Raw genomic sequence first — 21,388 nt, forward strand, 5'->3', positions numbered from 1 at the left:
CTGGGCAACCAGATGATATTGTGTGCCCAGCAGTGTAATGCAGGACGGTACATGGTATCGTTCCATCATTCTTTACATTGTGTAGTGTGTACGGCCAAGTGTTTCATATTGTTTTGTATTGCAATATTATACATTGCAGAGAACAGACAATTCTCTGCTTTTAAAACATGTGTTCATGATTGTGAGTTGTGCAGTATCCTCAGGTTACCTCACTCTGCCGCTGTAATTGGAAGAGCTGTGAAAACAATTTGTATATGTGAAAATTGCATATTAAAATATAGGTTACTTGAAAAAAAATTCTAAATCTGTCTTGCACTCATGAGATAACGAGAGCTGGGGGCAATGAACCTATTTTAAGCAAATGTCAAAAGAAAATCTCTGATATTTGGTTGTGAGATTCTACTTTTCACACAGGCATTTCCTAAATCCATGTTTGATGAGATTCCTCTGCTATAAATTCTGTAAATTCCCTCTAGTCTTGAGCAGCACAAAGTGTGCTTCATGAAAATGTCATCTGCCAGGGCGGCAATTACTCACAGTCTACCAATCATGTGCGCGATGCAGAGTGGGTCGAATTCAGGTGAGCATGAGAACCGGCAATCTAGCCTCTGGAATTGAGAACAAAGCCATTTTCTTTTATTCGCCATCAACAAAACCATCATGGCCTTAATTACACGGCAAGTGTCAGGACCAGCTGCTGTAAGGTGTATTGTTATACCGCACAGCATTAAATCAGCCTTGTACTGATGAACTGCGGAAATAAGGAACCGAGGTTGGAATCCATAACAAAGAAATAGTGAGAGAGACTAAATAGGTCAAGTTAGTGGGGAGATAGAAATAAACTCGTAAGACCATTACCCTTTCCGAAACCACGATGCATTATTAAACGTCTGACACAGTGACTCACATCGCGCGCGCTGATTATTAACACTGCATCATAGTGCAGCATTTGCACTCAGAAATAGCAAACAATTAGCAATTATTTTTTTCTGCCTAGCACAAGTTGGCATGAAGGGAAATATCTGATTGCTGCCATTGCACTGTATGCAACGTCTCTATCACATGCTCTTTTAGTAAACGGGTCCTACTGTGCCTAATTCTTGACTTGATAGGTTGAATCCGCATTTTGACCCATCAATTTATCATTTTTTTTATGGCTGATGATCATGGTTATAAGACATTATTTTAGTCAATTGTCTCTTGCTGGGGCACAGGCTTTCATAAGAGCCCATCTTGGTGAAGAGTAAAATGCAGTGGTGGATTCTACCTAGGGGCAAGACTGCAGCCCCCTCCCACATTTGAGCAGTGGCACCAGTTTCCCATTGGATGCACTCCCTGCATATCAAAGCCAGGCAGGCAGTCCCAGGCGGAGGAGTTTTCTTACCCTGGGACTGTCAGACCACCTTCGATAGTAGAGAGAGACCATCTCATGGGAAACCTCTCCCCTAATATACATCAGCCTTACAGTATATGACTTTTATGAACTGCTGCTCATGCAGTCCCTATAAAATAATCTGTTCAGCAGGACCGGAATTAAGCCACACATGAAGACTAAAGCATCACCCCTATGATGCTGGACCTGAGCCCCGATTCCCAATGATGGTGAGGAGAGAACCACCCAGCCAGAGATGTAATGAGCCACCACTCGTAAGAAGTAAACTGCTAGCTTAACTATACTGTATAGTACCTCATGCATGCACTCTGCTGTCAATGGAGGCATGCACAAGGGTCCCATTCTAGAAAATATTGTGTTCCATAACCTAAAGGCTACCACTGACTAATACCACCTAATCACACTCCTCATAGACAGCTATGGGGACTAGTTTTGTCAATGATAACAACACATCTGTCTCCAGTATCTGCTGCTGTATCTTCATAAAAAATGCACTATGCTTGGCTAAACCCAACCATAACTTGTGTGATCCACATGATAAAAAGCATCGCCCCGCAATCAATTTAGACCAGTTGTCCACAACTGTGGTCCTCAAGGCACACCAACATACCAGGTTTTACGACTATCCCTGCTTATTCACAGATGGTATACTCAAGCTGACTGAGGTACAAATGAAGTTACCTGTGCCTAAGCCTGGTAGCCATAAAACCTGGACTGGTGGTGAGCCTTGAGGACCACTGCTTTAGATGGGAGATCAGGAGGGTGAGATAAACAATTGAATACCACTGACCAAATAGAATCCAGGATAATTTCCCTGATCAATATGCTAAAACGGCTGTGGCACCCGAAAACAGGCTATTTATCAGGGATTTCTCAAGAGACCCGCAAAATATCCCTGTTAACTGCAGCCTATTTTGGATTACTCTACTAATCCCCTACTGTATTGTTCGACAGTATGTATTGTATTGCATCTGAGAACAATAGGATAACCATGGCTAGCCATGCTGAGCCATGGCCTAAGGAAGATAGATGAGATGGGCTCATGCAGTAAATGGGCATATACACTATAGCTAGAGAAAAGATAAGAATCCCAAGGTTTAGCTCAATGTTTATAGGGTATACGGTAGGTTGTTCTAAAGTGTATGATTTGGGGCCCCCCTCCTCCACACCAACCCATGTTCACACTATGCAACATGGCAGTGGGTGACAGGGAGAGGCAGGGGGAAGCAGTGTGAGACAGGGAAGAACAGTGGGTGACAGGAAGGAGGTTACAGGGGCAGCAGTGGGCCCCTTGCTCCAGTGCACCACACCTGGTGTACCAATGGTAGTTCCACCTCTGACTGTACAGTACTATGTCGGTACATTTAAAGTAATGAAATGTAAAAAAAAAATTGTGTTAAATACAAACACTTTTGTTTGCTATAAAAAAATAATGAGTACACTAGTATGATCCAGCACACAACCAATAAAAAAACAGACTGATTATTCACAATATACAGTAAGGTGGATAGCAGGCAATGGGGCAACTTGTTCTAAATTATTTTATCAATGAAGTTACAAAAATATTCTGTACTAGTAGATTCTGAACAGGAGATGGCAGAATGCGACAAGAGTAAGACTTCAAGAGATACTATATATATATATATATATATATATATATATATATATATATATATATACTGTATATATATATCATAATTATCACAGGACAAGTCTCCTGGATGGACACAACCCACTCGCAGCTCCCAGCATCTGCAATCACCCCGTAGTCATACACACCTCAGCAGTTGTCCACAAGTGGGCAGGCTTGAGTTTCGGATTTCATGATTTTTAGGAATCAGGACAACTGCTTTGCTCATGTGATTTTTTATGAATCAGCTGCTTTGCTCATGTGGGACTCACAACTGCCCCCTCCACTGCGGGACACTGCCGACCCCGGGTGGGACATAGGACCGTGCCAAAAACTGGTCCTGCGAAAATATGGACAGTTGGGAGATATGGTATATGGCTAAAGCAGACATTATTACTGTAACCTGTGTATGGTTAGTGTAATAAAGTGCATGGACTACAGGGGCCAATTAATCATTATCAAGTTTCCATGTTTATTTATATTAGTATTAGTAGTACTTAATTTTACATACTAACATGATGGCATTCTAGATTAAATCCTCTCCTAGTACTAGGCATACTAACAACTACAGAGCCCAGCAAACCTATCTACCTTGCCTTGTCCATAGACCATAACATAACATATATACAGTAGCTAGCAAAAAGCCACAATATACAGTAGTTGTGAATGCCCTGATACTTAAAAAAGTAATTGCTTGTAAGTGTGACTGTATATATTCTGTATACCCTCTTGTGTTTGGGTGTGAGATCAAAGCCTGCCTTGACCTGAAACAGGTCTGCAATCCTGATTGGTTAAAGCATAATTTAAGCGAATTGGCGTAGTACACACGTACTACTGCTAAACTGTGTTTATTACTGTGTTTGTGCAGTTGTATTATATACCCTTCCCTGTTTCTATGTGCACACATATATATATATAACTAAAACGAGAATATTTGAAAGCCCATCAGTAATGGATTTGAAATTTATATTTTCAACTAACTAAATCTCAATTAACTATATTTTACATTTTATACAAATTTTATCTATATAGCAATGCATACACTTTTATATTTTTTACATGGTTTTTCAATATATTTCCATTTACACTTTTTGACATCTTGAAAGAATAATCACACAATTACATTTTTTTGTTAACATGTATTCTAACTCCATTTTCAAACTGTATTGTTTATTTTTTTGCTTCATGTGTTAAGCTAACATATCTGTCTCATTTGTCATCATGTCTGCCTGCATATCGCAAGATGTAACCATAGAGTACTATAACAATCCTACTACTAGAACTTTGTAATATAACCCCAAATCATTTGAGAAGAGGTTAAAGGCAATATTCAATTGATGCCAGATCCATTTTGCCGGAATGGATCCGGCATCCATTATTCAATTCATCGGCCAAATCCTGATGTCGGATTTGGCCAATGATTGACACTCACCCTGCTGGCGCTTGGACCAGGTGAGTGCGGCAGCAGGGGACGACGGGGGAGCCTGGATGGAGCCGGGTGAGTTGCTCTCACTCGGCTCGGTGGCGGGTATGTACGGGAGGGTGCAGGCGGCGGCGTGAGGGTGCCGGCTGCGGCGGACAGGAGGACAGCGCTGTGTAAACTGCTGCTGCTTACCAGGCGCCGTCCTCCCTGCTTAAATCCGGCATTTTGTTATGCCGGATTTAGAATGACAGAAACACAGCAGTTTTGGCTGTATTTCCGTCAAAAGCAGGTGAATTAACGGCTCTTCCGTCAATCCACCTGCTCTTCGGCATGTCGAAACATTTCGACATGCCAAAAAATACAAGCTAATATTGAATACATCGGAACCCCTTCCTAAGTATTCATGTTGAAAACTACCGTCTTTTCGGCAAGATGGCAGTTTCGACACAGATTGAATATACCCCAGAATATTAAATATTTCCATAAGATAGCATCTTAAATTTCTTGTTAAATGCTTCTCATTGTTTTTGTAACAGAGTTTAGTGGGGACAGGTCAAATCTGATTGAATGAAAAAGTTGCCCAAAACAACCAATCAGCATCTACTGTAGGTATTATTTATCCAGTACATTCTGTGCAGTTATAAATAGACTTTGATTGGTTGGTATAGGCAACTATTTACTCGTCTTCTTTAGAATGTTTGATACTTCTCCATCTGTATGAGTAATATACAATTTGGATGAAAACTAATGGAAAAAATCATGAATAGCTATTAATGAGTTCAATATAGACATCGTAAATACAAATGCGGGACATTGGTAAAGTCTTCTAAACTTTTGCTAATTATGTTCATTCGATAAATATAGCTGTCGTCCTTTACTCTTCGCCAACACATACATTTTAACCACCCTTAATCCGACCAGGTACAAACAATTAAGAATACAGCATGAAATCTTTATAGTCAAACATTGACAATCATTAATAGGATGATGGATGAGTAGCGAAGATCTCCAAGACTTATTGTCATAGGAGGCAACATATCAGAACACAATAGTCTATCACAGTGGTTCCCAAACTGTGTGCCGTGGCACCCTGGGGTTCCTTTGGACACTTGCAGTGGTGTCTTCGGTTTGTGGTCCATGTGATAAACAAAACAAGAGCTGGTGGCTTCTAACCATAAAATATGTGGACAAACAGAATCAAATCCTGTCCCCCACCATATAACTGAACCTAAGGATGACATATAAACAGAATTTATTTAATTTAATGTTTTTCTTATACATTTCCAAATAAGAAATTTGTAGCGTACCGGTGCCGAAAAAAAAACTCTGATACTCTAGGGTGCCCTAATTAAAAAAAAGTTTGGGAACCACTGGCCTATTACATGTCTACCCTGCTAGAGCTGGACTGAGCAACTGGAAGTTTTATTACTTTGAAGTAGAACGGTCTACCAGCAGCAACTGGTAGACAGGTCATCATGAATATTGCCATGCCAATCTGGACTGGTGTAAATAACACTGCCATTGGATTGTGCATTAGGAGAAATGCATTTTCTGGTGTGGAGACTTGTGCTTTACTATCTTATGTATTTTATTTATTAGCAGTTTCTTATATAGCGCATACATATTCCGCAGCGCTTTACAGGGAATATTTGAACATTCACATCAGTCCCTGCCCCAACTGAGCTTACACTCTATATTCCCTACCACATGTACAAACACACACAGGCATTCTAGGTTTCATTTGTTGGGAGCCAATTAACCTACCAGTATATTTTTGGACTGTGGGAGGAAGTCAGAGTACCCGGAGGAAACCCATGCAAGTACGGGGCAAATATACAAACTCTGCACAGTTAGGGCCATGGTGGGAATCGAACCCATGAGCTCAGCACTGTGAGGCAGTAATGCTTACCATTACACCATCCGTACTACCTTGCCATCTGACCAACAAATATGGCAAATGACAGAAGAAGACTTCCTGTCCAAATGCATCCTGCCAGCTTTAATGTTTGGTGATTTCAATGGTTAGTTCCAATGAAGGAACTGGTGACAGTTCAGGGAAGGCTGTTTTTGTTACTTCGGGATTTCACAATGCTCCCATACATGATGGTGCCAAGTGGTGTAGAAGAATATAACTGGCCTGCATAATGCTCCAACCTCAAACCTACTGAATACTTTGGGATGAAATGGAACGATATTTTATTGCAGGACAAAAGTTGTGTACCAACATTAAAAACAGTGCGTTCTGAAACTCAAAGGGTTAAATATACTAAAGCTTCGAAACATTTAAGGCGGTGATCTTGTCCATAGCAACTGATAGAATCCTGTCTAATTTCTCTATAGCACCCTTGAAAATTATACACATAATCTTATTGGTTGCTGATGTCAGTTGCCCGCCTTGTTCTCGGACTGGACAACGCAAATATAATTGGTTCACTAGGCAGCAAATTTATGCTGCTTAGCAAACCAATATGAATTAGACCCTTGACCAACAGAGATCAGGTCTAAATAACCCCCTAAATTCCCACACTTAGTGATAGCTTTGTTAAACTGTTACAAATATTAACATATTTCCGTATACAAGCAAGGTCCCAACATCCCTTGTGAATGCTGCTGTTTGTTGCATGTTATTTGCTTTGTGTACAGTATAGCCCTTGAGATTTCACTGACAGCACAGCAGGAGTAGTACGGGGAGTTCTCTAATTACCCAATATGTAGGTAACTTAGAACATTAGTAGGCTACAAGAGGGAAAATCCTTGTAGTAGAAATGAACACCAATCATTTAAAAGTGATAGTTTTTATGGATATTGCAGTTCCCAGACATTTACATTACAACACGCAAGCTTAATGGTATCCGGTGGGCTGGAATGTCTAGGTCAACAGTCAATAGGATAACAACGAAAAGTTGACTTTGACAAAATGTCGACACAAGCAAAAGGTTGAAATGGAAAAGGTTGGGAACGATAAAGTATGTCGAGCGCAGCGTTAGCAGAGTGTGTTCACTTGCTCAGGTGTCGACATTAACACTCCAAAAAATATGAATAACTCATGCAGATATTTTCATGCATCAACCTTTTCCATGTAGACCTTTTGCTTGTGTCAAACTCTCGTCAATGTCGGTCTTTTGCTGTTGACCTAATGACCAATGCATCATGGCCGCCACTGTTATCCTGTGACTGCTGGCATCAGCAAGCGTGTATGCACTTTGCCATTGGTGGCTTCCTGTAGAGTCCCATGCCTGTGATGTCACTGGGTACACACATCATCTAGTCTGAACCAGGCTTTAGTCTCTCAGCACATGTTACATCTGCCCCACCTTCTTTATTTGTCATAAGTTGGGTGCCCCAGTTTCCTTCCACAGCCAAGACTACTGTACTGTTAGGTTAATTGGATTCTAAGTACATTGGGCAGAGTTTGTATAGAAGGGAAACAAGCTCCACTGGGGCAGGAAGTACTGTAACAGCAATAACAATTTAATGGCAAATATATGGTGTAGGATCATCCATGTTGGCAATGATACAAAGCCTTTTTCATTACACTGATCGTTATACATATAGCAAATATAAAAAGCAGATATATCCTGATACAGAATACAAAGAATAGCAAAGAGGAGTATGAACCTATTCTCATAACAAGATATAAATGTGATTCAATACTTTGTAGGCATAATACAAGAACAGATCCCCAGAGACAGACGACCAGCATACAATGCAGTATACAGTACTGTGCAAGATCCATTCTGACTGCAAGGATATCAAACGCCAGACTTTGGTGATTTTACAGGCATACCCCACTCACAGATACAATGCAGACTCTCTCCTGACCTTATTCTGGGCACATGAATAAAATCTGTGGTTTTATAGAGATATATACAGCAGACATCATGTCTGCAAATATGTGAAGCCGTTCATTCTAGCTGCGTTGCAAAACAAAGCCCGACCTGCTGATCTGTGGGGACCATGTGGGGGGGGGGGATGAGACAGAGTTGGGGTGGCGGGATGGGGCAGAGCAGCGGATAGGGATGTGGGGTGAGACAAAGTAGGGGCAAGATGGGGCAGACTAAGGTGACAATGCATATTCTGGGCCTAGGGAAGCCGATCCTTAGCCATTTTTTAAATCCCAGCCTCCCTAATGGAAAAAAAAACTCCGCCCCCCGATCCAGCTGCTCCGCTCATTCACATAGGGAGCCGTGCGGCGGTGTGGCAGGTGGCTGAGCAGCGTGACCACTGACCACGTCACATTGCACAGAGCCGCACAGCGAGAGAGAGGAGCAGTCAGGCAGCGTCTAAGCAGGTGTTTAGATCCTACCCGGCATTAGACTGCGCATGCGCAGTCTAATCCCGAAATCCCAGGATTGGAAACTCCAATCCCAGGATTCAAATATAGACATTTTTGTGCCAAATCTTGGGATCCCGCCGATCCCAATACTGGGATTGGCCACCCTAGCTTGGCCGCTTTACTAGTAGATGATAAGTAGCACTATATTCTGAAAAAGCCACCACATCATATGATTTTTGTTGGGTGTCAAATGCTGTAAAAACTTTATGAGAAACGACAGTTATCGCCAACAATTCTATTGATGGATTTCTCTTCTCTGCATTGGGGAGAAATGACCGAACTGAGTGAACGAATGAAACTGTTCCGCGAAATCCGAACATGTGCTGCAGCGACCCTAATGCAAGGTCAATCAGACGTTAACAACGCCATAGGAAATGTGACAACAAATGTTGCAGTAGGAGAGCCGCCGTACATAGAACACATCCTACATAAATGCATTACTAAGTGGAAGGGTGCGCCTGGAATTTACAAACTTGCATATTTCTCTTATTAAAAAGCCATAATCATAACATCACTGCCGGCGTCTATTTTTACATCAAGACAAAGTCCATTAACATATCCGCTTCCACGGGAAAATACACTGTATGCTACTTAGCAATGATGGATTTGGAAAAGACATATAGCAATGAGAGGCTTGGAGGAATCTAGCTATAAAAAAACTCATGATAAATAATTCAGAGACAGATGATATAGCTGACAGGCTACTAATGCAATGCAGTGTTATAGTAGCATGTCATTACTGCTACCTGTACTGCTGAACAACACAAACACCTCCATCACCGAGGTCTATGCTTCATATATTACCCATTTATTACAATGTTCTAATCCCGTTCTGACACAAGAGTAACAATAACTATGCCGTACTCCCAAATAAACCCATCACCAAGAGACAGACTGTCTGGGACTTTGTTGGGCATAGTTGCTGTGCCGCTCCAGGGACAACCTGCTGCCCAAGGAAGTTGTTTCTCCGACGATGACTGCCTGGAACAACTAAAATACAGTAGAGTGGCCTCGTCGGTCCCACCCTTGTTCTTTTACTGACGATGTTCTGACGACGCAGCAGAACACAATTTGCGATCACAATGGAGAGCAGTGATGAATATCGCCCAATTATTGGGGATTGTGACATCTTGGGTTCTACCATTTCACTGGAGGTGGTTGATATGTGCCTAGACGTTCTCTTTCATTTTTAACAAAGGGTTAAACATACTCTCTACTTTCCGACTCATGACTATTCGGGCAGTCCCCGACACCTATGGAAGAGTAACCACATTTCTTCGGCATTTGTTAGAACGTTTCCTATGAGTACGGTAACACTACAATTTTACTCCGAACTCTGCATTGTCCACCTGATGGGTATAGAATAAGGTTTGGCATTGCATTGTTATTGGCATTGCATTGTTAGGCAATCATGGTCCACAGAGCAGACATTTCTAGGAGCAGTGGAAAAGACGCACTGTGCACAAGTCTAGTCTTACTTCTTAAATATTACTCAATTGAGCCTCATCCATGGCTTAAATGAAATGCAAGAGTGAGAGGGCATCAGAGCATCAGAACTGGCATTATTACATGTAGAGCTTCCCATGGGGTGGAAGTGACACATGTTTCGGGTCCAGCAAGTCAGGGGGGACACATTCAACCTAAAGACATACAGTATGCACCACATCCCTACACCACATCCTTCATGTCATATTGCCCAGACGCTTCGCTCAGAATTTTGATGTGAGACAGTCACAGATGGAGTAGGTGGCTTGGTGGTACCAGGATTGGTGGATGGATTGCGTGTGGACCACAGTAACAGTGGATGAAGCTCCTTTGGTATTAAACGGTGTTATTAGCCCTACGGAGGTGCATGTACCTTGGAGCTACTATATATCTGTAAATAAATCTACTTAAGAGGAGGGACTCAAGGGATACTGTCAGGAATATTTGGTTTAAATGGCACATGTTACATCACAATACATATTAAGCTAATACTGTAAATATGTAAAGGAAATTACGGTTAGTGCCCTATGCGGCGAAATGATAACATTTCTGTCTCTAAACCTCACGTCATTCTCTCCCCCTATGTATTTAATTTGCCTCTCAGTACCATCAGTAGGACTACATCAAGTGTGACCAAACTGGTTTGGAGATCTACCAACAGTTCAGATTTCCATTACCAGCAGCTAGCTGGAGCAACGGTGCAATCATTACTAACTAACATTGGGGGTTATTCTAGTTCACTCGCAAAGGCACAATCACTCTCTAATGGACAAAACCATGTGCACTGCAGGGGGGGGGCAGATGTAACATGTGCAGAGAGAATTAGATTTGGGTGTTATATTGGTCCTTATTCAGATCTGATCGCAGTACAAATTTGTTCTCAAAATGGGCAAAACCATGTGCACTGCAGGTGGGGCAGATGTAACATGTATAGAGAGAGTTAGATTTGTGCGAGTTATTTTGTTTCCTTGCAGGGTAAATACTGACTGCGTTATTTTTATACTGCAAATTAGATTTAAGATTCAACTCACCCCAGCTCTCTCTGCACGTGTTACATCTGCCCCACCTGCAGTGCACATGGTTTTGCCCATTTTGAGAACAAATGTGTACTGCGATCAGATCTGAATAAGGGCCATTGTTTCTGTGCAGGGTAAATACTGGCTGCTTTATTTTTACACTGCAATATAGATATCAGTTTGAAGTACAAACCCCACCCAAATCTAACTCTCTCTGCCCAACCTGCAGTGCACATGGTTTTGTCCATTCGAGAGTGATTGTGCCTTTCCAAGTGAACTAGAATAACCCCCATTGGGCTGCATCCAATTGTAAAGCGCAACACAATATGCTGCGCTATATAAGAAACTGTAAATAAATAAATAATACATTAATTAATTCCTAGCTGAAACATTGTACAGATCCATAAGCGGTCAGGAAACAGTAACTGTTGTTAGATCTCTAGGACCGGTTTGGCCACCCCTGAACTACATACTTTATAAAGACTTGTATCCTGTTCTGTTTGGAAGATCTGCCCCCAGTGACACTGCTACTCTTTCCATTGTCATTTTTTGCTTTCTCCACCTGTGGCAGAGTTACAGAAGCCTGAAGAATTGCCAGATCTCCTGAGCTCCATCTGACTGGGACGTGTGAGTGCGCAGCCCACGCCCACAGTCAGCACAGCGGTGTTGAGCGTATTTCCTGCCCGTCTACGATTCAGGGAGATGGGCAGGGTGAGTGGGGGCTGCGGGGGGCTACGGTGGAGACGGGGGAGCAGCAGGTAGCCAGCAGAAGACGGTGGTGTGCTAAGACAGAACGTCCGCGCCCCCCCCTTCTGTCGGTTGGTGCACAGCAGCGATTGTGATTTTATCCATCTGCATGGGTACTTTCCAGCAGTGGATGCAGCTAGGGTGACCAACTCATCCCTTTAATCCGGGACACATATTAATTACACAGGTTCTGTGGCTGGCTTTCACAGGGTTTTAAACTGCCACACCTCAAGATTCCATATCACCTGGTTTTAAACTGCCACAGAACCTGTGTAATTAATATGTGTCCCGGATTAAAGGGATGAGTTGGTCACCCTAGATGCAGCACTGACCACATAGAGCAACGGGAAACCGCTTAGCATATATAAACATACATCATGTATTCTGGTTCCCCAGGCGATCGTGAGGCTGTGACACTTTTCATTCATCTCTCAAGGAGATGTAGCCCCATACTCGGTCAGAGGGCCTATACTGTAGTTCTTATGGGCAGCCCTGATTACATGTGACACTTGTGACCTGTAAATGACCTTCAATTGTTTTGCATGTTAAATGAAGCATATACTGGTACTAGTGTCAGAGTAGTATTACCCACATAGGAAGAGGGTGGGGAGTTGGATGTTTCTACACACAATTACTTATTCCCCTTGAACAAGCATCTGAAGGTAATTCCATTCAATTCATTCCATTCCTGTCATCTCTCTTTCTTGCTAGCACTGTTTGGTTTAGGTCATGTCATTCTCTGCCCTACTGACACACGTCATCGAGCTGCAGAACATCCCCAGACTTATCCTGGAGCATGCATAGAGACCGTCTGGGGTTGCCTGGCAACTGAAAGCCAGACCGCTTCTATTAGACAATGGTGCTGGTATCTGGATTATGGCATGGTGAATGCATCAACCAGTAACACAGGTGACTACTGTATCTTCCAAACCGGTTACTATGAGATGTGACCAGTGGTTTCCTAACTTAGGCTAATGAAAAGATTAAAGGCAAACACATGCACTGAAACTAGAGGGAGGAAGATTCAGGGGAAATGTGAGGAAATATTACTTCACAGAAAGAGTAGTAGATAAGTGGAATAGCCTACCATCAGAGGTGGTAGAGGCAAATACAGTAGAACAATTTAAACATGCTTGGGATAGGCATATTGATATCCTTACAAAGCAATAAGGATCAAATATGGTTTGAGGTAACATGTTTAAAAAAGGGGCAGACTAGATGGGACAAGTGGTTCTTATCTGCCGGCACATTCTAGGTTTCTATGTTTCACTAGTCACTAACAACCCAGAGTAATGGAGCATTATGGTTCCTCCATCCTATGTATTCCTGTGGTGCAGAGGTATGATTGCGATAATACGGCCGATTCAGACCAGCTTGTTGGACTGCGCGTGCTCAGAGCCCAGCGAGCAAGTTAACGGCGCTCCGCTGTAATTACCTGAGTCCCTTTGCAGGACTGCAAACGGATGGGTATGGGTACACATCCATTCGCTTGCACAAAGGAGAAATCATCCGATAGTTACTTACCATCAATAGATTTCTCCACCCCTACTCGGCCCTCACAGCCGCGTGACCCAGGAGTCATTCGGCATCTGCACGGTTTTATGCCAAAAGGGGACGGGCACAGATATCATGCTCCCGCCACAAGCAGGCAGGGGAATGCTTGCGTTCGGACAGGTCTTAACATGTTTCTATGGGCGCGCACACCTGTTTTTGTAGGCACGCCCATGAAATGATGGGGGTCCACCCTGTAATGCCCCCGCCTGTCAGTCAAGCTGCAAAGGCCGGTACTTATATGTTAGTTGGGTGCCCACTAAGCTATTTGCTTAGTTTTCCGCGTCCGCTCGCCGCGATTCGGGCTCGGTGGCTCGATGCACTTGCCACACTATATAAAATCAACTCCACGCCGACATTGATAGTGGGGGTATGAGCGTACTAACTATAGTGGGCGCCCAACTAACTTATAAGTACCCAAAAGCCTTTGCAAGAGAGAAATTTGCCAAAGGAGCTCACAGCAGGGCCCATTACAGACGATGCGCATGCGCTGTAAACCCACCATCGACCAGGGACCAAATTCTGCGTGTTGAGGTCTGAATTAGTCCTAAAATCCCTTTAAATTGAGACGCTTATGATTTACACAGGTTCTGAGGCTGATAAGAACTAGATCAAATCTACCCCTCAATATTTAAAACTGTATTTTCCATGCAACACTTTTGTTTATTTAATTCATGATAGCATAGGAATGATGAAGCTATCGCATGTTGTTTCCTAGAAGCAGTAGACATTTCCCTCTGTTATAGCCTACACCCTCCCACCAAGATTTTCCTACCAACATCCTATAGAGAAGCATTACCTTAGGTTTTCATGCAGAGTTCCTCTACTGGTGACATCTCAGTTCATCATGAAGAAATTCCTTGCTGGGGATTTCATGCAGTGAGAATTAACGGACGATGTTTGAGGCTTTTCATTTGATCTCCCTGTGATCTATGTTTAATTTCTCCAAGTATCCACAGCTTGATAGCGCAACTAATGAAAAGACAGAAAAGACATTTAAAGCTGCATTCACCGTTGTCTAAAATATGTAACAATAACCTTACAGTATATTGCGTTCCATTTCTTCCTGCCTATTATTCCTAAAAACATTTTTTCTTCAGAGAATGCAGATATAAAGTATAAAGTCTGATGTTATAAAAAATGAATAATGTGGATAAGCAAATTTTGGTCACAAGACACAGCGCCGCCCATAGGCAGAGGCAAACTAGGCAAATGCCTAGGGTATTTGGAATGCCTATGGGCATTCATTCCAAGCATAGGGCTAACTCACACCGACAGTAGGCAGCAACAGATTGAGACAGGCGTATTGTGTATAAGGTAAAAAGATACTGTGTGGCGTACTGTGAATAAGGAACACTATCATCTGATGTAATGTGAATAAGGTTGCACCACTGTGTGATATCATTTGATTTGGTACTATTGTGTGCTCACACCCCTTCCCAGCAAGACCACACCCTTTCTTTCTCTATTTAAACTATTGGGGGGTCTGGAACAGAGATCAAAAATGTCTAGTTATGGCTCTCTGAATAAGGATTGCTATGAATGAGGGGTCACAGATGTTGTTGGCTGCTACTGGGTAACGGGTACTGTGCTGGTCAGAACTGTCAATGGTGCTAGGGGGCACCAGCCAAAATCTTGCCTAGGGTATTAAAATGGTTAGGGTTGACTCTGACAAACCAGGTCAGTAACTGGGTTTAGTATGGGGAAACGGGACAGGGAGGAAGATTGAGTGCTGACCACACATTGGGCCAGATCTAGTAAAGCAAAAAAAAAAAAAGCAAGTCATTTTACATCTGGAACAAACCATGTTGCTATGCAAGGGGAGCAAATATGTTTAGATTGTTTGCAGTGTTTTAGCAGTGGTGTTTATGGTGCTACAGATATACAGCCAGTGGTGTTGATGGTGCTAAAGATGTGCAGTTAGTGGTGGTGTTGATGCTGGTACAGATGTGCAATCAGTGGTGGTGTTGATGGTGGCACAGATGTGAAATCAGCAGTGCTGATGGTAGTACAGATGTGGGACCAATGGTGCTGATGGTGCTACAAATGTGCAATCAGTGGTGCTGATGGTGCTACAGATATGCAATCAGTGCTGTTGATAGTGGTACAGATGTGCAAGCAGTGGTGTTGATGGTGCTACATATGTGCAATCAGTGGTGTTGATGGTGCCACAGATGTGCAATCAGTGGTGTTGATGGTGCCACAGATGTGCAATCAGTGGTGGTGTTGTTGGTGCTACAGATGTGCAAGCAGTGGTGGTGCTACAAATGTGCAATCAATGGTGGTGTTGATGATGCTACAGATGTGCAATCAGTGGTTCTGATGGTTGTACAGATGTGCGATCCGTGGTGTTGATAGTGGTACAGATTTGCAAGCAGTGGTATTGATGGTGCTACATATGTGCAATCAGTGGTGTTGATGGTGCCACAGATGTGCAATCGGTGGTGTTGTTGGTGCTACAGATGTGCAATCAGCGGTGGTGCTACAGATGTGCAATCAGTGGTGGTGTTGATGGTGCTACAGATGTGCAATTAGTGGGTCTGATGGTTGTACAGATGTGCGATCGGTGGTGTTGATAGTGGTACAGATGTGCAAGCAGTGGTGTTGATGGTGCTATAGATGTGCAATCAGTGGTTGTGTTGATGCTACAGATGAGCAATCAGTGGTGGTGTTGTTGGTGCTACAGATGTGCAATCAGTGGTGGTGTTGTTGGTGCTACAGATGTGCAATCAGTGGTGGTGTTGATGGTGCTACAGATGTGCAATCAGTGGTGTTGTTGGTGCTACAGATGAGCAATAAGTGGTTCTGATGGTGCTACTGATGTGCAATCAGTGGTGTTGATGGTGCTTCAGATGTGCAATCAGCGGTAATGATGGTTTGACCTTCTGTGCAAAGCGTGGATTAGACATACATTACACTTTACAAAATCTGCCAGCTGCGACATTAGTATTAATGAATTGCGTACTCTCAAAACCCGCCACAATGACCGGCATCTTGCCTAGAGAGGACTTGATCAGCAGAACATAACATTATACATTTTCTTTATATTTGTTTTGTTTTTTTTCTTTCAAAATCCCCTTAATGGTACAATCATTCCTATTTATTGCTGCTACTTTGCCTAATAGGTTTTTATACGATAAGCATTAAAAACAATATACATTTTTTAGACCTTTTTCCTTTACATATTTAATGAATATACTTTTTTTCTATAAAATAAAATATTGAAAGTAAAGTCACATATCCCAATTACATTAGATAGATCAGAGACGCAGAACCTTCCAAACGTCAAGGTTTTTTCCCGGTGTAGGGAATTTTATGAGAAATGTCTAATGATGCAGGAAGACACTTCTGTCATAGTAAACGACACGGTACCCAAGGTCATATAGGGACGCCATACACTGTACCAGACACCGGTCTAGCTTCTTCAGACATCAGATTATACATTCTCAACTTATCAGTAGAAACCAGGTAATGCACACTCCTATTACACCCCCCCCCCCCCCCCCCCCGTTATGCACTTTATAACACATTTTAATGCCATCTGTTTTCTTACTTAAAAAATAAAACATTTATAACATAATTTGCGCACCTAAAGCACTTTATTCAGCTACGGGAAAATCTGCTTGCTTTTCCTAATACGCTAAACTGACACATTGCTCCGATACTTTCCACATATGTACCCGGACCCGGGAGTCTGTCTGCGCATTCACAGAAGGATGCAGGAAATATTAGAATATTGGCGTAACTATTATGTGTGACGGGTAAGCAGTGTATATGGATACCATACCACACACCCTGCACCCATTTTTAAATACTTAAGGCCCACATACTCTAGTCCGATTTGGGCAGATTTGACCCGATTCCAACGGATCTGGCCTACAAATTGGCCCAAATCAGATGTGTTTGACATCCGGTCTGATACAGATGCCATGGAAGCTGGAGGTCGGACCTGCTGACTTGGACCCCCCCTCCCGGCAGTGTAGAACAGGGTCGCATGCGATACATTGCATGTGAAAGGACCACATGTAATGTATGTAGGTCCTGGGCATCTCAAGGGGGGTCGATGGCCCATCCACTGCTGGGATACATCACAGTAGTGTATGGCCAGCTTTACTTCTCTGATGTCCTGCAATGGGGATGCAGAAGTAGCACAAATCACTGGAAAAGCTCATACGCAGAAGAGAAGTCACTGGAGATTATATATGTGCAGAAGAGAAGTCTCCAGAAACAGGTGCCATGTTCCCGAAGACTCATGCAGTAGATGCAGGCTATGAGAGGTCCATCTGAGAGTGGTAACTCCTGGAAGACCAAAAGAAGCTGTCCACTAGACATTTCTGACTGAATTCTTTTGGCCATGTTTGAGTAAGCCCAGCCTGGATTGATTGCATCTGACCATGCAATTTAACCACTCCAGGCAAGTGGTTAAACTGCCCCTGTATTAAGACTGGGGACAGGGAACTCTATCCTTTTTTGCCTTATGTGTGATGAAGCCTTTTTATCTATTCCGCACAGAGTGCTTCTTTGTGTGAATCACATGTATAGTAGTTCCCTTTTGATTTTATATACTTTTTAATTCTTTTTATTTATCACATTGTTTTCTGTGTGTTGTTATTTTCACTTTCACTTTTTAGCAATTGTGGTGCTACCCTTCTCTAGATATGCAAACATATATAATGGGAAAAGGATATCATGGATGCACACTTGGAATTATTAAGTGATCCGTTCAACTAATCGAGTAAATTCAATTTTAAAATATAACGTTTATTCATGCTTTCGCTAAAAAGGGGGAGATGTGTGTAACATCTCCTCCCAAGGACAGATTATAAAGAAGTGCGATAAAGATGAGAAATTGTGATTTAAAAACATGATTCTTAAACTATGATGTACATATACTGATTTTTAACATGTTTTTTTTTGTCATATGATGTACCCCTTGTAATTTTTTATATGCGGTTTTCTTTGATAAAGATTTATTTTATTTTTCTTAGATATTTATTCACATTTATAATGATTCACATTTATTTATGATGAAGCCTTTGTCTATCATTTTAATATGTGTTACTCCCAGTGGCGTAACTATTAAATTGGCGCCCCCTGCCGAAAATGTTGGTAGTGCCCCCCCCAGGGTAAACAAACCCATCTACCGTCTCCCCACCCCCCGTGCGGCCGTTACCTCTGAGTCCTACCGCCGACGCTCCTGTCTGCGTGGGTCCCGGGTCTCCTGGTTACAGCTGCTATTGAGAAGGGACACATTTGGAAAATGGCTGCCCCCATACAGCAGACCGTTTTTAAGGTTGCTAGAGGAGGCCGCTTCTCATAAGCAGCAGTAGCCGGGAGAGCTGGGACCCACGCAGACAGGAGCGCCGGCGGCAGTGGCAGAAGGCAGTGGCGTAACTATAGTCCCGCAGCCCCCCCCCCCCCGGCGCCCACACCCTCTCAGCGCCTCCCCGCCAACGCAGGGGTTGCGGGACTATAGTTACGCCACTGGTTACTCCATATTTAAAATAATGAAGATTTATTTTTTTTAAATAATAAAGAAAAAATCCCAGATGCATACAGTAGCAATGTGGAAGCATCAGACGTGATAATAGTAATTTGGCCAGTAATCAACTGAACTCCTGTGATGCTCAGGGACAGTAGAAACCAATGGGCACCTACAATCCCAATGTGTACTAAGTAATTAGGGAATGAATACAGTACATAGAGATAAGAGAGTTAAAATGTTTGTTTAATAATGTACGTTTGCAATCTTTGTATGGATAAAGGGAAGTTTGTCATTTACCTGGACCATAATTGTTGGGAATAGTAACCTGTGCTGAGCGCCACAAAATTAAGGGCCTTATTTTGGTTCATTCTTTCTGACAAAATCCTTCTTAGATGGACAAAACCATGTGCACTGCAGGGGGGGGCAGATGTAACATGTGCAGAGAGAATTAGATTTGGGTGAGTAATTTTGTTTCTGTGCAGGGAAAATACTGGCTGCTTTATTTTTACACTGCAATATAGATCTCACTTTGAAGTAAAACCCCACCCAAATCTAATTCTCTTTGCACAAGTAACACCTGCCCCACCTGCAGTGCACATGGTTTTGCCCATCTAAGAAGGATTTTGTCAGAAAGAATGAACCAAAATAAGGCCCTAAGTACTGTACCTCTATGAGGAGATCTTTGTTGTACTTAATGAGGTGGCGGCGGTGGAACTTCTAAGACGCCACCTCCAAACTTTCACATGAGGGGCTGAAAAGTGGGTATTGGGACTGTATGGGGTTGGGGGACTGTTGAAGTATTGCCTAGGGTGCAGAGTTGCCTTAAGCTGGCCAAACATCTACAAATTGATTGTCAGATCTGGCTGGTTGGAACAAAATCCTGGTAATATCTGAATGACAGGTTTTGGCAGTTTTCCAGCAATTCAAAAGCAAATGGTCAACTGTCATTTACTCTCATCCATTACCAGGTTTTTGATCCAACCAGCCAGATCGGACAATAAATGTAGACGTATGGGCAACTTAATACTGGTCCTACTTAACATGGCATGTGGTGCCCCAGGAAAGACATTGCTGAATCCCTCACTAGATCACAGAGCCCTGCACATGCGTTGACCATAGCTGCACATTCCCCAAGGGAAATACTTAGCGGAATGGAGTAGGATTTTCTGGGGTTCACGAAAACCATTGGTGGCATTACATAATGATATTTCTCACTGCCCATTAATAGCAAAGACACCATCAGACAGTCACTCCGTGTTACCATATACCATTCAGCAGGTCAAATCAGAAAATGACATCATTTTACCTGTGTAAAAATGATTTCGCTTGTCAATGAAATGCATTACAAATATGTCAGATCCCACTTGGGTTCTTATTTAAAAGCACATTCTATAGAGAAAATGGAAATCCGTAAACCGCAATCCAATGTCATTCTTGGATAACAGGTCTAGGCTTTCCTAATGTGTTCCGTTTGATGGCAAGCTCATTGCAGAGAGTGACACCACTAGAAAGGTCAATCACAAATAAGTCAATCACACTGATCCCAAGACACTTATGCCCTAGACTACAAAAGTCAGCAGCTACATAAAAATGCATTACATCAAGAGGTCAGCAGCGAACAGAGCAATGCCCTTTACATAAGCTGGGAGAACATGCTCAATCTGCATCGGTTTGATTGACATGAGTTGAAATTAAGTCAGTGTAGAACACAAATAGTGGAAATGTAAGTTACGTGCATATAAGTGACATAAGTGACATATCTGCTGGAACCATGTGATGTCAAGTGAAAATAAGGCTTTCAATGAATGGATGCATTCAAATATCATTAGCTCTACAGAACATTACAGTGAGTTTGGATGTATTTAAGTCAAGGGGCCTATTTATCAAGACTGGGTTCTTAGAAAGAATTTCTCTCTTTTTAACCAAGTTAGTATTAAAACATAACTGAGGCTCCAGCAATAATGGCTGTCGATTTTGGCTGATTTTATTTATTTCCACCTAAGGTTGCTTTTTGAAAATCTGAGATGTGCTTGAGGCAAAAAATAGGGAGAAAATGGACTTCTGGTTAAAACCAATTACCACAAAAACATCTGTACGTTCTACCGGGGATCCAATGCAAAGACTTATTAACAGTCAATTTGTAAATTCAACTGAAAAAGAACACAAGATTGACTAAACAATACATTACTAGATGACAGGTGTTCTACACTACTGAAACCCATTCTATGCCCTAAACCAGGGGTCTTCAACCTTTAAGACAGTGTGGGCCACATTAAAAAATTAAACAAAGCCCGAGGGCCACTGAGATCTATTGCGGTATTT

At 42.4% G+C, this 21,388-nt stretch overlaps 1 protein-coding gene across 15 annotated transcripts in view; it reads right to left on the reverse strand.

The window, feature by feature from the left end:
- MYT1L (myelin transcription factor 1 like) overlaps nucleotides 1-21,388 on the reverse strand; it is a 461,092-nt gene that overhangs the window by 362,890 nt on the left and 76,814 nt on the right. For all 15 annotated transcript variants that reach the window (XM_083178476.1, XM_083178474.1, XM_083178472.1 and 12 more), the window contains exon 2: nucleotides 14,381-14,553. The gene's annotated coding sequence lies outside the window, so the exon portion shown is untranslated. The remainder of the gene's footprint in view (nucleotides 1-14,380; nucleotides 14,554-21,388) is intronic.

The sequence above is a fragment of the Crinia signifera genome, chromosome 3 (genome assembly GCF_055691185.1).
Source record: "Crinia signifera chromosome 3, ASM5569118v1, whole genome shotgun sequence".
In the NCBI taxonomy this organism is placed as follows: domain Eukaryota; kingdom Metazoa; phylum Chordata; class Amphibia; order Anura; family Myobatrachidae; genus Crinia; species Crinia signifera.